This window comes from Piliocolobus tephrosceles, chromosome 7, assembly GCF_002776525.5.
Source record: "Piliocolobus tephrosceles isolate RC106 chromosome 7, ASM277652v3, whole genome shotgun sequence".
Lineage (NCBI taxonomy): Eukaryota > Metazoa > Chordata > Mammalia > Primates > Cercopithecidae > Piliocolobus > Piliocolobus tephrosceles.
Genome location: NC_045440.1, coordinates 75,039,084 through 75,052,060, shown reverse-complemented (window position 1 = coordinate 75,052,060; position 12,977 = coordinate 75,039,084).

Genomic DNA, 12,977 nt, shown 5'->3' with positions numbered 1-12,977 from the left:
ATGCCTGTAGTCTCAGCTACTTAGGAGGCTAAGGCAGAAGAATCGCTTAAGCCTAGGAGTTGGAGGTTACAGTGAGATATAATTGTGCTACTGCACTCCAGCCTGGGTGACAGTGAGATCTTATTAAAAAAAAGAAAAAGAAATAAATTTTTCTTAATATACAAAAGAAAATAACATACATGTTTCCACCTTGCTTACTAAGTGTTATTTACCTTTCTCATGTTTGCTCTGGCACTGGCCATTGTTTTAAACTTTACAATGCTGCTCTGGCTTGGTGGCTTATGCTTATAATCCCAGCACTTTAGGAGGCTGAGGTAGGAGGATCCCTTTAGCCCACGAGTTTGAGACCAGCCTGGGCAACCTCCCAACTACTTGGAGGGCTGAGACAGGAAGATCACTTGAGCCTGGGAGGTCGAGGCTGCAGTGAGCCATGATGGCACCATTGCATTTCAGCCTAGGCAACAGCCAGACCATGTCTCAAAGATAAAAATGAAACAATATTAGGATGCTAAAACTTTCATTTTTAATTTTACATGCCTAAGTGTCCTCTTTTAGTTAATTAGGCATTCATCAATTTTTATCATCTATGATAGATGATGAAAGAGTTCATTTATATCATTAATTTTTTTAAGTTAATTTATATTAAGATCTTCATAATATTGTTTATATTTTCAACCAGTGTATGTAATCCAAGTATCCAACAATAAGCAGATATGCCAACTGAAGCAGATAAAGCCAATTAAAAAATGACAAATATACATGTGTCAACCTCCTTGGCAACTAATATGAGCAAATTCCAGTCAACCTCAACCTGGAAAAAGTGCTGGGATTACAGGCGTGAGCCTCCGTGCCCAGCCCCAGTCTCAAATTCTGTTAGTTTGACTAGAAAGGTACACAGTAATGCATGCATGCCTTTGTTGTTTTTAATTAACTTAAAAATGTTTATTCTTAGCTAATTTATTGGGGGAAGTCGCCCCCAATATTTCAATGTAGGTTCTTTCTATTTTCCATAAGTGTTGGCCAACTTATTCTAACTATTTTGTTTATTATACTGAAACAGTTTGTGCCTTCATTCTCTTGTCTCAGCACCTAGGTAATCTTTTGCCCACAATCCTATTTGGCCAGCTGAGAAATAAAGAGAAAGGGTACAAAGAGAGGAATTTTACAGCTGGGCCTCCAGGGGTGACATCACATATCAGCAGGACTGTGATGCCCACCTGAGCTGCAAAACCAGCGAGTTTTCTTAAGGATTTCAAAAAAGGAGGGGGTGCAAGAACAGGGAGTAGGTCACAAGATCACATGCTTCAAAGGGCAAAAAGGAGAACAAAGATCACATGCTTCTGAGGAAACAGGACAAAAGGCAAAACAGAACTACTGATAAGGGTCTATGTTCAGCTGTGCACATATTGTCTTAATAAACATCTTAAACAACAGAAAACAGGGTTCAAGAGCAAAAACCGGTCTGACCTCATATTTACCAGGGCAGAGTTTTTTCCCCACCCTAATAAGTCTGAGGGTACTGCAGGAGACCAGGGCGTATTTCAGTCCTTATCTCAACCGCATAAGACAGGCACTCCCAGAGCAGCCGTTTATAGACCTCCCCCCAGGAATGCATTCCTTTCCCAGGGTCTTAATTATTAACATTCCTTACTAGGAAAACAATTTAGTGGTATCTTCCCTACTTGCACATCCATTTGTAGGCTCTCTGCAAGAAGAAAAATATGGCTGTATTCTGCCCAACCCCACAGGCAGTCAGACCTTATGGTTGTCTTCCTTTGTTCCCTGAAAATCACTGTTATTCTGTTCTTTTTCAAGGTGCACTGATTTCATATTGTTCAAACACATATGTTTTGCAATCAATTTCTACGGTTAACACAATAGTGGTTCTGAGGTGATGTACATTCTCAGCTTATGAAGATAACAGGATTAAGAGATTAAAGTAAAGACAGGCATAAGAAATTATAAAAGTATTAATTTTGGGAATTGACAAATGTCCATATTAAAATGAAATCTTCACAATTTATGTTCAGAGATTGAAGTAAAGACAGGCATAAGAAATTATAAAAGTATTATTTGGGAACTGATATATGTCCATATTAAAATGAAACCTTCACAATTTTTATTCCTCTGCCGCAGCTCCAGCTGGTCTCTCTGTTCGGGTCCCTGACTTCCCGTAACACTAATTTTAAATAAATATTTAAATAATCTCAGATTCATAATAGTTTCAAATTTATAGAAAAGTTGCAAGAAGGCGGCTGGATCATGAGGTCAGGAGATCGAGACCATCCTGGCTAACACGGTGAAACCCCGTCTCTACTAAAAATTCAAAAAATTAGCCAGGCATGGTAGCACATGCCTGTAGTCCCAGCTACTTGGGAGGCTGAGGCAGAAGAATCACTTGAAACCAGGAGGTGGAGGCTGCAGTGAGCTGAGATCATGCTACTGCACTCCAGCCTGGGTGGCAGAGCAAGATTCCATAAAAAAAAAAAAAAAAAAAAAAAAAAAAGGGAGACAAAGAAAAAAAAAAAAAAAAAAAAAAAAAAAAAAAAAAAACAGACACATAGAGTAATGGAACAGAATAGAAAACCCAGAAATAAATTCATACATCTACAGTGAACTGATTTTTGACAAGGCAACCAAGAACATACATGGGGAAAGAATAGTCTCTTCAATAAATGGTGCTGGGAAAACTGGATATCCATAAGCAGAAGAATGAAACTAGACCTCTATCTCTCATTATGTATACAAATCAAATCAGAATAGATTAAAGACAAATCTAAGACCTCATACTATGAAACTACTACAAGAAAACATTGAAAAAACTCTACAGGACACTGGTCCAGGCAAAGATTTCTTGAGTAATACCCCACAAGCACAGGCAACCAAACCAAAAATGGACAAATAGGATTGTGGGCAAAAGATTACCTAGGTGCCGAGGCAAGAGACTGAAGGCACAAACTGTTTTGGTATAATAAAGAAAATAGTTAGATTAAGAATAGTTATGATACAAATTAGATATAGAGATGATGATCATGGACATTATCAATCTTTAGCTTTTAATATTACTCTGTTGCATTACTAATATAACCTAGGAATAACTGGCAGGTTGAGTACTTAAGGGATGTTGTGAGAAGTGACCTAGAAGCCAAGAGGTGAGCCTTCTGTCACACCTGCATAGGAGCCACTTGAGGGCTCCTTGGTCAAGTGGTAATGCCAGTGCCTGGGAAGACACCCATTACTTAGCAGACCACAAAAGGGAGTCTCCTTTCCTTGGAGGAGTCAGGGAACACTCTGCTCCACCAGCTTCTTGTGTGAGTCTGGATATTATCCAGGACTGCCCACAGTCATCCAGAGGCCTAAACCCCTCCCCATGGTGCTGTGCTTCAATGGTCACACTCTTTGTCCACTTTCATGTTCCTCCCGTACTCCTGGTTCCTCTTTGAAGTTCATAGTAGATAGTGGTAGAATAAACACAGAAAGTCTTAAAGTCTTTGATCTTTCTTATAAGTGCATAGAAGAAAATGCTGACATATGCTGCCTTCTCTCTCTGCTTTGGCTACCTAAAAGGGAAGGGCCCCCATCCTATGATCACGTGACTTGCTTCACCTTATCAATCACTTAGAATATCCACCCTCCTTACCCTGCCCCCCTTGTCTTGTATGCAATAAATATCAGCACACCCAGCCGTTCAGGGCCACTATCGGTCTCCGCGTCTTGATGGTAGTGGTCCCCGGGGCCCAGCTGCTTTCTCTTTATCTCTTTGTTTTGTGTCTTTATTTATTACAGTCTCTCATCTCCACACACGGGGAGAACACCCTCTAAGCCCTGTAGGGCTGGACCCTACATAAGATCACATCAAGTTCAAAAGATCTGCACAGCAAAGAAAACAATCAACAAAATGAAGAGACAACCCACAGAATGAAAGAAAATATTTGCAAACTACCTATCTAACCAGAATATATAAGGAGCTCAAATAACTCTACAGGGAAAAAAAAAAATCTAATAATTTAATTTTTAAATGAGCAAAAGACTTTAACAGACATTTCTCAAAAGAAGACATACAGATGTCAAAAAGGCCATATGAAAAGGTGTTCGATTGGCCAGGCATGGTGGCTCATGCCTGTAATCCCTGCACTTTGGGAGGCCGAGGCGGGTGGATCACCTGAGGTCGGGAGTTCAAGACCAGCCTGACCAACATGGAGAAACCCCATCTCTACTAAAAATACAAAATTAGCTGGGCATGGTGGCACATGCCTATAATCCCAGCTACTAGGGAGGCTGAGGCAGGAGAATTGCTTGAACCTGGGAGGCAGAGGTTGCAGTGAGCTGAGATCATGCCACTGCACTCTAGCCTGGGCAACAAGAGTGAAACTCTGCCTCAAAAAAAAAAACAAAAAACAAAAAGAAAGAAAAGGTGTTTGACATCATTGATCATCAGAGAAATGCAAATGAAAACTACAATGAGATATCATCTCACCCCAGTTAAATGGCTTTTATCTAAATGTCAGGCAATAACAAATGCTGACAAGGATATAGAGAAAAGAGAACCTTCATACACTGTTGGTGTGAATGTAAATTAGTATAACCACTGTGGAGAACAGCTTTGAGTTTCCTCCAAAAACTGAAAATAGAGCTACTGTATAATCCAGCAATCCCACTGGATTATCCAAAAGAAAGGAAATCAGTATATCAAAAAGATAACTGCATGCCCATGTTTATTGCAGCACTATTCACAATAGCCAAGATTTGAAAGCAACATAAATGTCCATCAACAGATGAATGGATAAAGAAAATGTGGACCATTTACACAATAGAATACTATTTAGCCACAAAAAAGAATGAGAGTCTGGGTGCACTGGCTCATGCCTATAATCCCAGCACTTTGGGAAGCTGAGACAGTAGGCCTCCCCTGAGGCCAAGAGATCAAGACCAGCCTGGTCAATATAGTAAGACCCTATCTCTATGTAAAAATTAAATTAAATTAAAAATAAAAAAATAAGAGCAAGAACAAGATCCTATTATTTGCAACAACATGAATGGAACTGGAGGTCATTACGCTAATTGAAATAATCTAGGCGCAGATAGACAAACTTCACATGCTCTCACTTATTTATGGGAGCTAAAATTAAAACAATTGAACTGATGGAGATAGAGAGTAGGATGGTTACCAGAGGCTGGGAACAGGGGGTGGCACAGAGGAATGGGGTTGGTTAATGGGTACAAAAAAAAAATAGTTTAAAAGATGAATAATACCTAATATTTGGTAGCACAGCAGAGTGACTATAATAAAAAATAATTTAATTGTATATTTTTAAATGACAAAAAGAGTATAATTGGATTGTTTGTAACAAAAAGGATGAATGATTGAGCTGATGTATACCCCATTTATCCTGATGTGATTATTACACATTGCATATCTGTATCAAAATACCTTATGTATTCTTGGAAGTCTATTTTGATTTAAAAAATTTTCTCATGTAAACATTAAATATATACACCTACCACATACCCACAAGAATTAAAAATTAAAACTTTTTTAAAACAAAACATTTTTGAGGACTGTCGGCACTGTGCTTACTCTACCTAATGGATAAGTTAGCCCTGCAACCATTAGCAAGAGAAGGGCTGAAAGCAATGGGGAAACTCAGACGGGAATGGTAAGACAATTTAGCTGTGAATCAACTAGAATGCTCTTAGGTGCAGATAATAAAATTCTGACTCCAACTCACTAAAGCAATAACCAGAAAGTCCAAAAGTATGGCAAGACCCAGGCTTGGGTGATTCAATGACCCCACAGTATCTGCAATTTGAGTTATTATTTTTTTAATTTTTAAAAATTATTTTAAATTTTATTTTTGAAACAGAGTCTCACTCTGTTGCCCTGGCTGATGTGCAGTGGTGTAATCTCAGCTCACTGAAGCTTCTAACTTCTGGGATCAAGCTATCATTTCACCTCAGCCTCCTGAGTAGCTGTGACTACAGGTGCTGCCATGCTTGGCTAATTTTTATTTTATTTTTTGTAGAGACAGGGTCTCACAATGTTGCCCAGGCTGGTCTTGAATTCTTGGGTTCAAGCAATTCTCGCACCTCAGCCTCCAAAGTGCTGGGTTTACAGGTGTGACCCACAACGCCAGGCTCTTATTTTTTTAGACTAACCATTCTTCTGTTCACAGTATCAGCTTCATCCAGACGCTAATTCCCTTTCATGGTCATCAGATGATTGTCCACAAAAATGCGGGCAACATTCCTCTTTGTTTACATCTAGTGAGACAACCAAGGAATTTGAATCCATCCTTTCTGATTGAGCCAACCTCAGTCATGTGACAAACCAGACCAATTAACCATACCCTGGGAATACTTCACATGGCTGACCTAGCAAATCAAGATCCACCCTAGAGTAGAAATGTGTACATCAGAAAAAGAGCAGGAAACATGACATGTCTCATAATCCATTCCACAGCTCTGAACCCTGTCCTCACATCAAGCACATTAGAAGGTCAAAGAATCTTTTAATCCAAGAGAAAATCTAAGAGAGAGGGTTTGCGGAGGATATTTTTAGAGAAAGCTATGCTGTGAGTCCTGTTTCCAAACCCCTCCCCGTAAGGACTGAAACAGGGTTAGGTAAAAACCTGCTCTACCTCAAAGCTAAGTGAGAGGGGACTCCACAGAGCTACTCAGTGAGCTTAATGTGGAATCAATTGCCTGATATGTTCTTCTTGCCCACTGCAGTTGACCGAGACCATGGCACTGCAGTAAGGAAAGTTTAATTAATATGAAGGAGAACTGGAGTTACCACTCAAATCAGTCTCTTGGTATAGCCAAGGGACTTAGAGTCAAAAGAACTCTAAGCCAAGGGACTTAGAGTCAAAAGACTTATAGCCAATTAAATGTCCAGATAGGAATAGACATGGATAGGCATTCATTATCCCTTTAAAAAAAAATGTTTTTATGTAAAAAGTCAATAATCAAAAAGCCGAAGGCAAGGTAACAAAACTGACTTATCTTTAACTTCTATGCCTTGAGCTACAGTAATCTTGGGTTTAGTTATAGACTTTTAGCAATTAGCTATACAAAATGCAAACATTGTTCTGAAACAAAAAGTTTTTAAATATATATCTATCTTCACAACTCATAACTGGGAATTTTGTACCCAGGAGGCTTTGTCACAAGGTATCTTTATCCTGTCTGTAATTATCTTCCTTTAATTCTACAGGAATTAGAAAAGGTGCCACATAACAGCTCAGAAGGCAAAGTCCCTTGTTTTACTGGCTGTTTAGGCATCTTTGTACCCACCCTTGATTTGGAGGATCTGACTTGGACTTAATTCTATCCCTCAGAACTGGCCCTTACGGTCTCATATGCTCACCTCTTCCATGACAGTCTCCAGGCCCAGAGGGAGGCTGTTTGTACAGTCTTAGCAGCAGGGCATTTTCAGTGAAAAGCAAATTGGAGCCAGTGTGATGCCAAATGAGGGAGATTCGCATCTCTACTCTTCAGAATACCATGATTCTGGTTTCCTTGGAGATAAAACAAGGAAAAATAAATAACAATATTTTTAAAAGCCGAAAGAGTATTTGTGTGTCAGAATAGAAAAAGGAGCCTATTCCATTAGGGCACCAACTAAAAATATGAAGAAAAATGCTAACATGGCACTCTTTAGAGGATTATATAATTCATGATTCAATCTGCACTCAAAAACAAAAGTTGGGGCTGAAATCTAATAAAAACTGTTACACTTTTCCTTTGAAACAACCTCTCTCTCTAGTTCTCCTTTTCTATTAAAGAATTTTTTTTTTTTAAAGGCAGAGAGTCTCGCTTTATCGCCCAGGCTGGAGTGCAGTGGTGTAATCTTGGCTCACTGCAACCTCCATTTCCCAGGCTCAAACAATTCTCATGCCTCAGCCTCCTGAGTAGCTGGGGTTACAGGCGTGCACACCACACCTGGCTAATTTTTGTATTTTCTAGTAGAGACAAGGTTTCTCCATGTTGGCTAGGCTGATGAAACTTCTGGCCTCAAGTGATCCACCCACCTTGGCTTCCCAAAGGGCTGGGATTACAGATGTGAGCCACTGCACCCAGCCTAAAGAGAAATTATAGTAAGACCAATTTATGTGCAAAATAAGTTTTAGGCTTATTATACTTGGCCTGATTATTCACATAAAGTGCAGCAAGAATTAGTTGGCCACATAGGCTCCTTTTAAGTTGGCTTTGCTGGAACTTTGCCTAACAATATGTTATTCTAGTCTAAGCCCTGGGGAAAAAAAAACAAAAAACACAGTGTCTCCAATTGTCCTGTTTTGAAAGAAACGAATCTTACTAAACTTATGCAAATAACTATATTGTCATAAAATGAGAATACTCATGAACAGTTTCTGAATTCTGGAGAGCTCAGAGAGAAAAGTAAACTTGCTCACAAACACATTCTTCACTTAATTGCTCTAAACTATAAATAATTCAAAAGAAAAAGATTTTCTTGACTCCTCTTTTTTTTTTTTTTTTTTTCTTTTTTGAGACGGAGTCTCGCTCTGTCACCCAGGCTGGAGTGCAGTGGCCGGATCTCAGCTCACTGCAAGCTCCGCTTCCCGGGTTTATGCCATTCTCCTGCCTCAGCCTCCCCAGTAGCTGGGACTACAGGCGCCCGCCACCTCGCCCGGCTAGTGTTTTGTATTGTTAGTAGAGACGGGGTTTCACCGTGTTAACCAGGATGGTCTCGATCTCCTGACCTCGTGATCCGCCCGTCTCAGCCTCCCAAAGTGCTGGGATTACAGGCTTGAGCCACCATGCCCGGCCCAGCTTGCTTGACTCCTCTTTAACCACAGCAGCAGACTTCCAAACACGATGTCCTTTGTTCACCTTGGAAGTTCACAAGTGAAACAGCTCTGGTTAGATGGGAGCTGTATATCAGGCTCTGCAGAATCCAAAGCAGCTCCTACCTAGTTAGAATCAGTCTTAGGGGAAAAAGAGGCCCTGTGCTCAAGTATTCTCCTCCTTGCATTCCTCAGGTAGCAAGACCCTATATCAAAAGGATATGGGTCCCCAGCAGGGGTTGGGCCAAGGCACTCAGTCCCTTTTGTCAATCTTTATCTTAATTTGCCCCATTATTGCCACAGGCAATGTAGCATTCTCATTATAACCATTGTCTTTGGATTTTTCTTAAATTTTCCAATCTGGAGCAAATAGTGTTTTAAAGGCCTTTGTTTTAACTCCCTAAATTTTCATTTTATTTATTTCATTTCTTAATAACCATCCAAAAATTTGTATCACCCTTCTGCAGTGAGCTCTTTTACTCCCTTTCTCTTTTCCCATCTTTTATTTATTTATTTATTTTCGTTAATTGCCCCTGATATTTTATTAAGCATCTGTAAGACCCACAAGAGACAGCAAATTTGATAAGGCTTCTCACATAGTCCTATGATTCTGCTGGAGTAATGTCACCCAGGGTGCTCATGTAAAAAGGGCTCCCTAAACCCCACAATTTACCATGACGTGGGTAATAGAAATTTTTATTGGAGAATATTTGGGTCACCATGAAGCCAGTCCCACATGGCTTGCATATGAAGCATATCAACTGCTTCATCTGGGGTGTTCCACTTGGCATTTTATAGGGAGAGTTGGGCAATCTCCTTCTCAGGATAAACACTAGGCTTGTTGTTCTCTCAGGAATCACCTCCTGTGTATTTCAATCACATACATTCACCAGCATTTGTTTAATAGTGAGCCATGGGTCCTGCATCAACCCAAGCAAGCTCTTTCATTCTGTAGCATTTAAAATTAATGATTCTATCCTTAAAGTAGTTATTTTTACAATTTTTTGTGTAGCAGGATGAGCCGCAGACAAGAACCCCTCAGACACTGAGTTGTAGAAGGAAAGGGCTTTATTCAGCTGGGAGCATTGGCAGACTCACGTCTCCAAAAACCAAGCTCCCTGAGTGAGCAATTCCTGTCCCTTTTAAGGGCTTACAACTCTAGGGGGTCCACATGAGAGGGTCGTGATTGATTGAGCAAGCAGAGGGTACGTGACTGGGGGCTGCATGCACCAGTAATCAGAACAGAACAGAACAGGACAGGGAATTTCATAGTGCTTTTCTATACATTGTCTGGAATCGGTCAGGGGTCAATCTTTAGCTACCAGGCCCAGGGTTCAGTGCCGGGCTGTCTGCCTGTGGATTTCATTTCTGCCTTTTAGTTTTTACTTCTTCTTCATTTGGAGGCAGAAATTGGGCATAAGACAGTATGACGGGTGGTCTCCTCCCTTAATTGTAATAAAGGTTTCTCAGGGAGATGATGATACCAATCTACAAAATGGAACCATTTCTTTACATAACACCCTGTGGCTTTTTGGGTTTTTTGTTTGGTTTGTTGGCTGTTTTTTTTGTTTGTTTTGATTTTGTTTTTTGAGACAGGATCTTGCCCTGCCACCCTTGCTGGAGTGCAGTGGCACAATTTCGGCTCACTGCAACCTCCGCCTTCCAGGTGCAAGAGATTCTCACACCTCAGCATCCAAAGTACTGGGATTATAGGCGCGTGCCACCACTCCCAGCTAACTTTTGTATTTGTAGTAGAGACAAGGGTTTCACCATGTTGGCCAGGCTAGTCTGGAACTCCTGACCTCAGGTGACCCACCCACCTCAGCCTCCCAAAGTGGTGTGATTACAGGCAGAAGCCACCATGACTGGCTACCCTCTTGTTTTAATGGTTACTTCATTTTGCCCTTCCTCCACATTGACTGTCTTCTTGGTAACCACAGATCTCAGAGGTAACTTTGTTGCCTGAGCTTAGTTTTTCTCTTTATCCATTTAGTTCTATCTGTATAATTTTTCCTTTACTCTAAAGCAATTCTTAGTCACTTAACTAAAAAAAAAAAAAAATTACTTTTTTTTTTTTGAGATGGAGTCTCACTCTGTTGTCCAGGCTGGAGTGCAGTAGTGGCACGATCTCGGCTCACCGCAACCTCCACCTCCTGGGTTCAAGCAATTCTCTTGCCTCAGCCTCCTGAGTAGCTGGGACTACAGGTGGCCTCCACCACGCCAGGCTAATTTTTGTATTTTTAGTAGAAGCAGGGTTTTAACATACTGACCAGGCTAGTCTTGAACTCCTGACCTTATGATCCGCCCACCTTGGCCTCCTAAAGTGCTGGGATTACAGGTGTGAGCCACTGCACCCAGCAAAATTACATTTTCTATAGCAAAAAAAACACATCCTTGTGTCTTTTTGTTTTTTGTTCTTTTTTGGAGCAGAGGTTTAATAGGCAGAAGAGCAAAGAAAGAGAAACGGTCTACAAGTGGAAAAGACCAGCAGGAGGCATATACTCCAGATTTTACAGAGAGGATGAGAGATATGGTAGTTGTGGACAGGAAAGGAGGAAATTATGATAGGAAAAGTGGAGATCCTGTTACTGACACCCCATCAGGTGGTCAGAAGCTGGGGTCACTCCAGAAGCCTTTGGATAACACCAGGTGGTAGCTCCAGCCAGAAATCCTCAGTTGCTCCAAAACTTCTTCCAGCCCCATGCAATAGCTAAGTCCTCTCTGAAAGTAAGCTGGTTCAAACAGGACCAATATGCCCAGAAATATGCTTTCTCTCCAGAAAGCCTGTCCTCCAAGTCTTATGAGGCTGGCAGCCATGCTAATTGTTTTTAAATGACTGAAGGTAGCCCAGTAGTTGGTTTGATTTGGTTCTTAAATGGAGACTGAGAGCCTTGAAATGAAAGGACAGAATTGGAATCTGCTCCTCTGCTCACCGTTTCAATGAATGTTGTACCTTGGTATCCCAGATGAACCTCCAATATGAAGCTGCTATGTTGTCTGGAGTATAAACCCAGGGTTTTATCAGGGGAACCAGTCCCCAATATTTCAACATAGGTTCTTTTCTATTTTCCTTAAGGGTCAGCCAGTCTGAGAAATAAAGAGAAAGAGCACAAGACAGAAATTTTACAATTGGGCCTCCGGGGGTACCATCACATATTGGTAGGACCGTGATGGCTACCTCGAACCATGAAACCAGCAAGTTTTTATTAGGGATTTTAGAAGGGGAGGGAGTGTACAAGCAGAGAGTAAGTCACAAAGATCACATGCTTCAAAGGACAATTAAGATCGCAAGGCAAGGCAAAATTAGAATTACTGATGAGGTTCTATGTCCTGCTGTGGACGCATTGTCTTGATAAACATCTTAACAGAAAACAGTGCTCGAGAGCAGACTACTGGTCTGACTAGAATTTACCAGGCTGGAATTTTCCAATCCTAGTAAGCCTGAGGGCACTGTAGGAGACCAGGGTGTATTTCAGTCCTTATCTCAACCACATAAGACAGACACTCTCAGAGAGGCTGTCTATAGACCTACCCCCAGGAAGGCATTCCTTCCCCAGGGCTATTCCTTACTGGAAAAAGAATTCAGTGATATTTCTCCTACATGCACATCTGTCTATGGGCTTTCTGCAAGAAGAAAACTATGACTCTATTCTACCCAACGCTTCAGGCAGTCAGACCTTATGGTTATCTTTCCTTGTTCCCTGAAAATCACTGTTATTCTGTTCCTTTTCAGGGTGCACTGATTTCATATTGTTCAAACATACATGTTTTACAATTTGTACAGTTAACGCAATCATCACAGGGTCCTGAGGTGACATACATCCTCAGCTTACAAAGATGACGAGATTAAGAGATTAAAGACAGGCATAGGAAATTATAAGAGTATTGATTGGGGAAGTGATAAATCTCCATGAAATCTTCACAATTTATGTTCAGAGATTGCAGTAAAGACAGGCATAAGAATTTATAAAAGTATTAATTTTGGGAGCTGATTAATGTCCATGAAATCTTCACAATTTATGTTCTTCTGCCACAGCTTCAGCCAGTCCCTCCGTTCGGTGTCCCGACTTCCCTCCCGCAACAGGGTTTGTCATCTTGCACCAGGAAAACTTAGGACACAAACACACACGAGGAGTTTAGGAGTAGAGGTTTAATAGGCAGAAGAGAAGA